Raw genomic sequence first — 12,601 nt, forward strand, 5'->3', positions numbered from 1 at the left:
TTAATTTGATACATTTAAATAACATGTGTGAATTTCTTGAAAATAGAAATTCCATTTCAGGTCCATTTTAAATTAATTTAATCAATTTCGTCATAAATATTATAAAACCATTTTTATACTATTTGTTAGAAAGTAAGATTTTTAATTACCGATTTTTTTGGAAATAGTAAGTAATTAAGCATAACATCAAGTTTACGAAATTATTTACACCCGGAAGTTTTAAAAATTAACATCGATCGGCCTAGCAAATGTAAACAATGGAAAGTTTGAAAAAATGCTTGTCAAATTGTACACTTTTTGTTTTTATTCGTAATTTTCATAAATACTTGGAAAATCTAGGTAAAAGTTTGATTATATATGCTTACATGAGACATTGAATTGTTAGGAGGTGACGGTGAAAATCTCAAGAAATTTTCATTTAAAAACTCGACTGTTTTGTTAAATGCGAAACAGCGTATTTGGCGAGAGGTCGATGAACGCGGCTGATAACCGCTCGCTAGGCTGTACGCACTAGGCCTAGGTAGGTTGTAGCTAGGCCTAGTTGGTACGTATAAGTAGTGTAATCATGCTATACATCATTTTAATTTACAATAGATTAAATAATAAGCTTAATTATTATCATTGTATTTATTTCAACTGAATATAATTCATCATAAATGTAAAAATTTAGTAAAACTACTAACTACCAGGCCTAGCTAGGCCCTTAAAATTAAAGCCTATACAAAAATACTCAAACTACTTATATAATATAAAATTAAAGGTTGGTAACATTAAAATTTCTTTTCTTTTTTGTAGGCAACACAGTTTCACGAAAAGGCTTTACGTTCTACTTGCTTCTGTTGTGGAACAAAATTTAAAGAAAAGGATAAAAAATACAATTTAAAAAATATGAAAACCATCACAAATTTGCACTAAATCTAACAAATGTAAAATTACAACCTATATACATTTATACAACCTGCCATTCGCGAATTTTCAATGGATACTGTGTACTACCACGCTAACATTTAAATTAACAGGGCATGGACCAAATTGCTTGGCATGCTACACTTCAACAACAACTATGACCTGGGCCAAAACTACATTCACAAGTGAAAGAACACACTGGCGTTTAAGGGAACAGTTTTTTGTCTGGTACAGCTGCTCCATAATCTGCTTTTCTTCTTTATATCTTCACTCTTTTTGAAAGTTTATACTAACAAATTTAATTAAATGAACATACCTCATAATCAAATAACTGTTTTCTCATCCTAATTTATATACATAGTTTAAAAAGCGCCAATTTTCAATTAAGATTACATCATACATTGTATATTTCTATTCAACAAAATTGTCAAAACTTTCTATTATTTAAATGTCTAAGATAGTCAGATCTCGGGTCCATTCTACAGTCACCACAGATTGACTTTTTCATCACAAAATTTCTGAAATTATAAAATGTATTAATGTGTAAATTAAGTGTTTTTTAATTACATAAAAAATATCATACATGTATTTTTAGCAGAATACAGGCATATTGCACCAGGTGTAAAACAGCCTAAGCTACATATGCTTGAGCACCATGCTATTGCATTCATGAGAGAATGGAAGGTGGTCTCTGAGCAAGCTGGGGAGCTAATACATGCCAAACTCAACCGTCACAAAACAGCAGTGTGGATTAGAGTCAAACTTAGACTCATCTGACTTTCACATCTCCAATGATACAAAATGAAATAATAAAACCCAACAAATGCAAGAAAGCCAACAAAGAATGATTCATTAACATTAATGATCATAAAATATTGTACATTTTTAAATGTTAAAGGAATATTGCATTGTATTTATTTCCTTTTAACAATGCCTAATGATAATGAATATGTAAAAGTAATACTATAGTATGTCATTATTTCAATTACTAATTACTATTGATTGATAGTACTACTGCTGTACTGTACATGTGTTAGTGATTGATTGTTAAAGTTACAAATTCATAGCATGGTAAACACAATTTAAAATTTACTAGTTCTTGAACAGTAAAATAAACTTACCTATATAGATGGTAGGTATAGGTATTGGTCCAAATCTGTTTAAAATGTTTTAGCCATTTTGGGTTGCCGCTATATATGTACCTAAAAAATAGTAATAGTAATAGTATAACATTATAATAAGAATTAAATAAAATTAACTTATTAAATTTACTATGGTTGCATACATACTAATTTGAATATGCAGTGATGAGCAAAAACAAATGTTAAAATTCATTATTTATAATAATTGTAATTATTACATACAGGGTAGGCATATATGCCTTATGTCATTGCATAGGGTATATATAACCAGGTATCCTCATAATAAACATTATTTGTAATAAATACTGTAAATATATTAAAAATAAAAATTAATAATAATTAAATAATAATATATAGGCATAGAGCCTCTAGGCCTAATTAGGTAGCCTACTAATACCTAGCCTATTGCTCTAGGCTAGGCTAAATAAGCTGGAAAGCTGCTTCTCTGTGGGTGTGTAGAAAGCGACGACCTCGAATTGGACGACCCATAACACGAAACCGACGAGCCCTATAGCCTAGTCTAGCCTAGGCCTAAGTGTGGCATAACATCCCGAAGCCGAACATAGCTAAAGATCTTTAAACTATATCTTATTATATAATACTCGCAAGCAAGCAATTGATTGAAAAAATACAGAAATATCGCCATTTGATACTGATTGTGTCGACACGAACAAACGAAAAGATATGGAACGCCAAGAGTGCATCATTAAAACTGCATTCGACATATTAAAAATAAATTAAAAAGAAATAAATATTATACAATACATGGTTAAACCATGGACGTATAATTACATCTCGTCTTCTTATAACGAACACTATAGGCCTACCAAGCAGCGTAACATGTGCATGGGGGGATATGACCGGTTGGGCCGCCGACAAGTTGAGCCGCCGGTAATTTCTATGAAACGGCCAGTGCGTCTTTTACGACATTTCGCGTAGTGATAGAGTGGTGTCCTAGTAGGCCCTACATAAGTTCATGGTCTTTAGGTTTATTGTGTCATGAAAATAAATAATAATTACATACTACAATTTTGTTGGTTTGAAACAGCAAAGGAAAGTAGTCATATTTAATAATTTAATTGTTTTTAATCTTTCAAGGTAAAAATGCAGTGCACTCCATAATATTTTTCTCGCGTGTATGCCTTCTACCTCGTAAAATCACGTTGTCTCTCAGGACTAATAGAGTATTGATATTCTTCGAATGAGGTTAAATAATTATTATTTTTTATTTACTATCTTTTAATATCATATTTTATTGAATTTTACAATGTTAATACACAAAATATTTTACTAAAAAACGGTGATTTTATGCAATTATTTTACTTCAACTGCCGCCTGAGGGGGCAACATGTTTACGTCATTTTTGGCTAAAAACGATCATTTTCAGTCATGTTTTAGGCCTTATATTTTGGAATCTACAAGTCAGATATTCATAATTATTTCTCTTTAATTATAATATTTAATAATATATACTAAAAACCGTGATATATAAACTTTGGAATATACATCGTTATATCTAATAATTAATATAAATAGAACTTCTATTAAATAGAAACGAGCACCGGCGAAAGTAAGCATTTGGCGTTTCATAGAAAATAACGTTTCTGGCGGCGCCTCAACTTGTCGGCGGCTCAACTTGGCCTAATCCTGCATGGGGAGGGCCATAAGAAAGCTTTACATTTCACACATGCATTGTATACGGTCAAACCATGGAGGTATAAAAATATTTTTATACCTCCATGGTCAAACCATGGAGCTGGTCAAACCATGGATATACCTCCATGGTCAAACCTTACCTGCCGCTGAAAAAGGGGCCTGGTTTGCCATGTTTATGATATTTCGTGTGCTAATCGAGTCGAATACAGTTTTAATGATGCACTCTTGGCGTTCCATATCTGTTCGTTTGTTCGTGTTGACACATTCAGTATCAAATGGCGATATTTCTGTATTTTTTCAATCAATTGCTTGCTTGCGAGCTTGCGAGTATTATATAAGGTATGGTTTAAAGATCTTTGGTTATGTTCGGCTTCGGGATGTTATACCATACTTAGGCCTAGGCTAGGCTAGGCTATTATATAGGGGTCGTCGGTTTCGTGTTATGGGGGTCGTCCAATTCTAGGTCGTCCAATTCGAGGTCGCCCGGGTCGTTGGGGTCGTCCAATTCGAGGTCGTCGCTTTCTACACACCCGCTTCTCTGTAGACTGCTAGTGCAAGAGAGCACAGGTCTAGCTAGTATATTAAAATAAAAATAGGGCCTATAATATAGGCCTAGCCTACCCAGCCATTGGTAGTGATTGGTTGTTAATATTGACAATTAATAGCATGGTAAACACAATTTAAAATTTACTAGTTCTTGAACAGTAAAATAAACTTACCTATAATATAGATGATGGTAGGTATAGGTATAGGTATTGGTCCAAATCTGTTTAAAATGATTTTTCCACTTCGGGTTGCCGCTATGTACCTAAAAAATAGTAAAACATTACTATAAGAATTAATTAAAATTAGCTTATTAAATTTAATATGGTTGCATACATACTAATTTGAATATGCAGTGATAAGCAAAAACGAATGTTTAAATTCATTATTTATAATACTGTAATTGTAATTATTACATACAGGGTAGGCATATATGCCTTATGTCATTGCATAGGGTATATATAACCAGGTATTCTCATAATAAACATTATTTAAATAAAATACTGTAAATATATTAAAACTAAAAATAATAATAATTAAATAATAATATATAGGCGTAGAGCCTAATTAGGTAGTCTACTTATACCTAGCCTATTGCTCTAGGCTAGGCTAAATAAGCTGGAAAGCTGCTTCGCTGTAGGCTGCTAGTGTTAGGGCCTGTTTCTGCTGCAACTGCTCAAAATACGGTATAAAAATACGGTATAAAATACGGTATTTTTTATACCATATTTTTTAGTACCCCGTTTCTGCTAACAATACTTCTTGGGTGGTCGTGTTAAATTTCATCTTTTTTACCCAAATTGCCATTCATTTATTTGATCGATAATTAAAAGTTGCAATAAAGGAAGTTTTACGTCTCACTTTCAACAGCCTAGCCCTAGTGATAGAGATGTTGTGAGAGCACAGAAAACATCGTAATGGGGACAATTAATTCGTTCCCTCCCCGAGTTATTAATAATAATAATAAGATTTTTATAGCGCACATACCACTCCAGAGTGCTCAAGGCGCATTTAAAAATAAAAAAGAAATACATCATATTGTATTTTGCAATGTTGTACTGCTTTCGCAGGCTCTTCAGCTTTGAGTTTACTTGCTTTGGAGACATGTGGTTGTTCCTTTTATTACCTTTTAGTTGGTCAGACATTTTAGCTTCCCCACACACATTTATTTAGTAAACCTGTGACGTCTTCGCTCCACATTTTCGCCGAATATATATATACATGTGTGTAAAGCAGCTAACAGCGACAGAAAATAAAAACACGAATGGTGACCTTTTGTCATGTAAAAAAAAAAATACGGTATTTTTTATTGGCAGCAGAAACGGGTACAAAAAATACGGTATAAATTTGTAAATACCGTATTTTATCCACAAATTTTGTGAGGAAAATACGGTATACAAAATACGGTATATTTTTTATGAGCGCAGTTTCTGCTGCCAAAAATATACCGTATATATACGGTATTCAAAAAATACCGTATAATATACGGTATTTAGTTGGCAGCAGAAACAGGGCCTTAGAGAGCACAGGTCTAGCTAGTATATTAAAATAAAAATGGGGCCTATAATATAGGCCTAGCCTACCCAGCCAGTGGTAGTGATTGATTGTTAATATTGAAAATTAATAGCATGGTAAACACAACTTAAAATTTACTAGTTCTTGAGCAGTAAAATAAACTTACCTACTGTAGTATATAGATGGTAGGCTGCTAGGTATTGGTCCAAATCTGTTTAAAATGTTTTTGCCACTTCGGGTTGCCGCTATGTACCTAAAAAATAGTAAAACATTATTATAAGAATTACTTAAAATTAGCTTATTGAATTTAATATGGTTGCATACATACTAATTTGAATATGCAGTGATGAGCAAAAACGAATGTTAAAATTCATTATTTATAATAATTGTAATTATTACATACAGGGTAGGCATATATGCCTTATGTCATTGCATAGGGTATATATAACCAGGTATTCTCATAAGAAACATTATTTAAATAAATACTGTAAATATATTAAACAAAAATTAATAATAATTAAATAATAATAGGCCTATATAGGCGTAGAGCCTAGCCTAATTAGGTAGCCTACTTATACCTAGCCTAATTGCTCTAGGCTAGGCTAAATAAGCTGGAAAGCTGCTTCTCTGTAGGCTGCTGCTAGTGATAGAGAGCACAGGTCTAGCTAGTATATTAAAATAAAAATAGGGCCTATAATATAGGCCTAGCCTACCCAGCCAGTGGTAGTGATTGATTGTTAATATTAAAAATTAATTGCATGGTACACAATTTAATATTTGCTACTTCTTGAACAGCAAAATTATCTTGCCTAGGCTATATAGATGGTAGGTATGGTCCAAATCTGCTTAGCCACTTCAGGTTACTGCTCTATGTATCTACAATAGTATAACATTAATAATTATTATAACAATTTTATAAAATTAACTTAACTTATTAAATTTAATATGATTGCATACTAATTTGAATATGCAGTGATGAGCAAAACCGAATGTTAATATGATGCTTGTCATTATTTATATTGTAATTATTACATACACTTTACAGGGTAGGCCTATAATATTCCCTATTGCATACATGTTACAGGGTATAGGCTTATATAATCCTCATAATATTAAATTTACAGTTTTTGTAATGAATACTGTAAATTTAATAAAATTAAAATTGTGACGTTGTTAAACGTATATATTGCAATTATTAGTTGCAAGAAATAAAATGACAGACGACTATAATGAGATCAATGAGAGAGAGTGACTTTATTCAAAACATGCTGGGAACTCCTGACTGTGACGTCATACACACATATATTTGATATAGATAGATATGTGACATCTCCCTTTTTCTTAAACATTAACAACAATCGTAATCAAAATATCAAACTCTTAATGAAACAATTAAACTATGATGATGTAAACATTTGGGTATAATAAAACATGGATATCTGGCAGAGAAATTATGAACAATGAGTCTTTTAATTAGTATTTGTCCATTATGAAGTCATCGAAAAGTTTGGGTACACGTCTATTTCGCTTTGGTCTGGTGATGACTTCCTCTTCCTTTTGAGGATCAGGTGTCCTCGGCGGAGTTTCGATAGGAGTTTCATCCAGTTCCCCTTCAACATTAATATCTTCTTCATGTGATTGATTTAATTGTCGGCGATTGTGTCTGTACACTTGTCCGTTTTGCGTAGCGACCATATATGATCTCGGGGTAACATGTTCAGATAACACTTTCGCGGGGACCCATTCTCGGCCTTTGTTGAGACGGACTATCTCGTTTCCTTTCAGTGATTGTAGCGTTCGCGTTCCACGATTGTAATATTCCGCCTGTTTGTCTTGTCTAACGATCAACGAATTATGTGCGTCTGGAATCAGTGTAGGCTTAAGTTGCTCGCGTGCGATAGGAATTCGTGTTCTAAGCCTTCTGTTCATCAGCAACTGTGCTGGAGATTTGCCGATACCTCCCAATGGCGCATCTCGATAAGCGAGTAAAGCTAAATGAAAGTCTCCGTGAAAGTCATCAGCGGCTTTCCTTAACAATTGCTTGACTGTCTGTATGCACCGTTCAGCTTGACCATTGCTTTGTGCATAGGTGGGGCTCGATGTGATTAGTTCTATCCCCCATGATTTAGCGAACTCTTTCATTTCAAAACTTGCGAAAGGCATGTTGTCGCTTACAAATGTTGCTGGAATGCCATGTCTCGCGAAAATCGTTTTTAGCCTGCCGATTACTTCTTTGGCAGTTTTGTTGCGTATTTTGAATAATAATCTACAACTACTAAGTGGTCATTTCCTCCAAAGTTGAAAATGTCTGCCCCAACTTTATAAAAGGGTATTTCAGGTATTTCGTGAGGTATTATTGGTTCACGTTGATTTTTCCGTTTGTACTTCGCACATGTCGTACATCTTGATACCATGTCATGAATAGCATTGGTGATGCCGGGCCAGTACAACAACTCTCTGGCTCTGGCCTTGGATTTCTCAATTCCTAAATGACCATCATGAATGCGGTTAAGCATGAATTCTCGTTTGCTTTCTGGTACTATCAGTTTCTGCCCAATAAACATTAGTCCCTCGTGTTCATAAATTTCGTCACGCATCGGCCAAAATTGTCTTATCTTTACGCTGACTGACTGAAGTCGCTCAGGCCAGCCAATATGGCACTGTTTCGATAGTTCTTTTAGTGTCTCGTCCTCGTTAGTCGCTTGTTGTATTTCCGTTATTCTAGCTTTACTCATACTCAACAGCTCATGTACGGCATGTATACGATATTGTAGAATTTCAGGATCATTTGTGACAGTTTCCATCGGAACCGCTCTGCTCAGTGCGTCTGCGATATACATTTCACGACCTGGAACATATGTGACATTTATATCATATTTTAATAGTCGTAGCATCATCTGCTGTAGTCTGGGACTCGCCTTGTGAATTTGTTTCTTTGTAATTGACTCAAGAGGTTTGTGATCAGACTGGATCGTAACTGAACGTCCGTAGACATAGTTGTTAAACCTTTCAAGTGAAAAACAAATAGCTAGCATTTCTTTTTCTATCTGAGAATAGTTCATTTCGGCTGACGTTAGTGATCGCGAACTATAGCGTATCGGGTGACCATCTTGCATTAAAACACTTCCTAGTCCAAAAGATGATGCGTCACATTGGATTACTACTTCTTTATTCGGATCAAAGTACTTAAGTACTGGCTCTGAGCTTAACAAACTCTGCAAATGTTTTAGCGATTGGTCGTGGCGTTCTTCCCAAGACCACGCTACATCCTTCTTTAATAACTCTCTCATAGGAGCGCTGATGGTCGACATATTCGGAATAAATGGCGACAGATAGTTGATCATTCCCATTAAACGTCTCAGGTCAGACTTACAAGAAGGTGTAGGCATATCATAAATTGCTTTTACTTTAGAATTATCAGGCTTAACACCATCTCTACTAATTATGTGACCTAAGTATGTCAACTCATGTTCTTTAAGCTTAATCTTATTTCTATTAAATTTTACATTTTCATCTTTAGCACGCTCCATGACTTTGGCTATCACACTATCATGATGCTTTTCATCGTCATCGGTAGCAATTATCATGTCATCAGAAATTACAAATACATTATCAATACCTCCAAATATTTGTTCGTTTCTCTTTTGAACAACCTCACTGGCACTACATAGACCAAAGGATAATCTGTTAAATGAATACCTCCCAAATGGTGTGTTGAAGGGACACAACTCAGTGCTGTGCTCCGTTAATGGTATTTGCCAGTATGCATCTTTCATATCTATGTGCGTGAACAATTTACGCCCTGACAATTTACTTATTACATCCTCTGTTGTAGGAATCATGTGATGCTCTCTTTTAATTTCCCTGTTCAAATCTTTAGGGTCGAGGCATAGCCTCAGAGAACCGTCCTTCTTTTCTACAACTACTAAACTACTCACCCAGTCAGTGGGCTGATTAGTGCGTGAGATTACGCCTTGGCGTTCCATCTCGTCTAATTTGTTTCTTAATTTATCATGTAAACTTATTGGTACTCTCCGGGGTGGATGCACGACCGGTACGGCGCCCTCTTTAATCTTAATGTTGTATGGTTTGCCCATGCAACCCAGTCACTCAACATTCTTTGAGTATTTACTCATTAAATCATCCATTTTGATTGAATCTACATTGCGGTTAATGATGCTTAATGCTGTGCTCGAACTTAGTCCAAGAATAGGTGGACTATCTACCTCAGTAATGAAAAATTCATGAGCACTTGTTTGCATGCCATCGTTCCGTGAAATCTTCAAACTCACCACACCACAGTGTGGGATTACAGTGTTACTGTAACTATACAACTTGGCTTTACTCTCATTGACTTTCGTCTTAATATCTAATTTCTTAAATAAGCTCTTAGGAATGCAGTTTACATTCGCTCCTGTATCTACCTTGACATTGATTAAATGTGTGTTGTTAACCTTTATCTTATACAACCACATGTCATTAGTGTTTCTCCCAACACTATCAATATAAAAACTACCAAATGTTAAAGACATATCGTCTTCTTCTACAAGGTATTTACTATCAGATGTACATTCATTAGCATTGATACTGTCAATTTTCTTATTAAAATTAAAATTATACTTACGCTTACCACTACTACCAACACCATTCTGTCTGCCTGGACACAATGTCGATCTACTGAAGTGTCCCAAGCGATTATATTTTCTACAGCGTTCGTTCCAGGCTGGGCATTGCCTTGGTGGATGTTTACGCATACAATTCGCGTGAACTTCGCGTTCGCTATGGTTACGTGTACGTGCCTTGTCGCTGTACTGTTGTTTGTGCTTCATGCTGCCTGCGTGTGTGTGGCTTTTCTTTACTTCATTTACACTAGCTTTATCAGACATTATCAGTGTCAATTCTCGCTTAGAACTCTCATAATTATGCATACGTTTGACTACAGTCTCTAAAGATGCGTTACCATCATCTCCCATAACCTTAAGTTTCATTGTTGCGTCTGAGATCCCGAAAAATAATGTATCTCTTAAAATTGCGTTTACGTCCTGAAATTTGCAGTCGTCGGCCATTGTTCTCAAATCGTTCATGTATTCATCTAAACCTTGCCCTTCTGGTCGTTGATACGACCAAAATTTGGCTCGCATGGCCATGACTGGATCTCTCTTTTTACAGTAGTTCTCAAACTTGGTTAATACATTGTCATAATTATCTTTTGACTCACCCTCAACATATGTAAAATTGTTGAAAATTTCAAGCCCTCGTTTTTCGAGCACCGTAAGAAGGATCGCTATTTTCGTTTTATCGCCCTTGCCGTTTGAATCGGTGGCTGTCATGAATAAATCGAAGCGCTGCTTCCATCGTTTCCACTGCGTGGAAATGCTTGGCCCATCCAAATCAAAACTTTCAGGGGTCTTAAACCTGAATGATTCCATTGCAAATTATTTTATACAATAAAATGCACCACTTCTGACACCATGTGACGTTGTTAAACGTATATATTGCAATTATTAGTTGCAAGAAATAAAATGACAGACGACTATAATGAGATCAATGAGAGAGAGTGACTTTATTCAAAACATGCTGGGAACTCCTGACTGTGACGTCATACACACATATATTTGATATAGATAGATATGTGACAAAAATTAATTATAATGATTAAATAATATTAAAAATATATAGGCCTAGGCGTAGATCCTGGGCCTAATTTTAATTAGGTAGCCTACTAATACCTATAGTAGGCTAGCCTACTCAAGGCCAACTAAGCCGGAAAGCTGCTTCTCTGTAGTAGGCTGCTAGAGAACACAGGTCTAGCAAGGGCCTAGGCCTAGTATTACAATAAAAATAGGGCCTATAATATTGGTATATGCCTACCCTACTCAGCCATGCCTAAATGATTAAAATAATGTAACATTTCCAAACTCATTTGGGTCAGCTGTCACATGAAAGGCAGTGTTGCAACTAGAGTAGACACAAGCCTAAGCCTAAAAATGACACAATTTGAAACGGCCATAGCTCAAAAATTCAACCATCACCTCTCGACCATTACTATGTTATAACATTCACAGATAACTAAATTATCATGCAGTACCAAAGAATTAGAGTGAAAATTACATTTTTTAAAGATACGGACAAACAAACATGTACCTAATTTGGAAATGTCACTCACGTGCGTAAATTGGTCTATGCTTGTAATTTATGGTCCACCCTTCCATTAATTTTCAGCGTTACATTCCTTGTTAAAAACAAAACGACAACATGCTTGTTTCATCCAGGGACTCTTTAATGAATATTCATATTTTTAGCAACCCTTTATTTGTTTATCTCATTCTCATTGGCTGTTTAAAACATGTCTTTAAATGACGTTTGACTCCACTCTGCACACGTGGATTTGTAAGTAATTGTTTATGTATTGATACTCCAGCGATACGACTTGTAACGTTGAGGGCGCATGACTTAATTCGTATGTTTGAAACAGCTGTAAACCCACTGCTGAGAGCACTCAAACCTGAGCATTACCCGTTACGCCACAAACCAGTAGATGACCGAGGAGCTGATAATAGTCTATTTATATGAAATGAATGATCAATCAATGAAAAATAATGTTATGCAACTTTGTTTCTGATTTTAAAAAAGGTCCACTTGTTTAGGCCTGACATTTACAACCATAACAATATCTCACTTTCAAAAACAATATTTATTTTCAATTAAAAAAAAAGAGAAAAAATATCCCTAGAGGTTCGAAACCACTATTGAGAGCACTCAAACCAGAGCATTACCCGTTACGCCACAAACCAGTAGATGACCGAAGCGATGATAATAGTCTATTTATATGAATGGAT

The 12,601-nt window shown here is 34.9% G+C and overlaps 1 long non-coding RNA gene across 4 annotated transcripts; it reads right to left on the bottom strand.

Annotated features, from left to right (window-relative positions):
• Window positions 1-351: 351 nt before the first annotated feature.
• Window positions 352-12,118, bottom strand: LOC140062904 (uncharacterized). 4 transcript variants are annotated; one of them, XR_011847549.1, is made up of 6 exons: window positions 11,929-12,118; window positions 6,572-6,638; window positions 5,933-6,015; window positions 4,424-4,512; window positions 2,028-2,108; window positions 352-1,424 (listed from the first exon to the last, which is right to left on the bottom strand). It is a non-coding gene; the product is annotated as an uncharacterized lncRNA (long non-coding RNA). The 4 variants fall into 4 exon arrangements; XR_011847546.1 differs by having other exon boundaries at window positions 5,929-6,015; XR_011847547.1 differs by having other exon boundaries at window positions 5,929-6,015; window positions 11,907-12,118.
• Window positions 12,119-12,601: the final 483 nt, after the last annotated feature.

This window comes from Antedon mediterranea, chromosome 11 (genome assembly GCF_964355755.1).
Source record: "Antedon mediterranea chromosome 11, ecAntMedi1.1, whole genome shotgun sequence".
Classification (NCBI taxonomy): Eukaryota; Metazoa; Echinodermata; class Crinoidea; order Comatulida; family Antedonidae; genus Antedon; species Antedon mediterranea.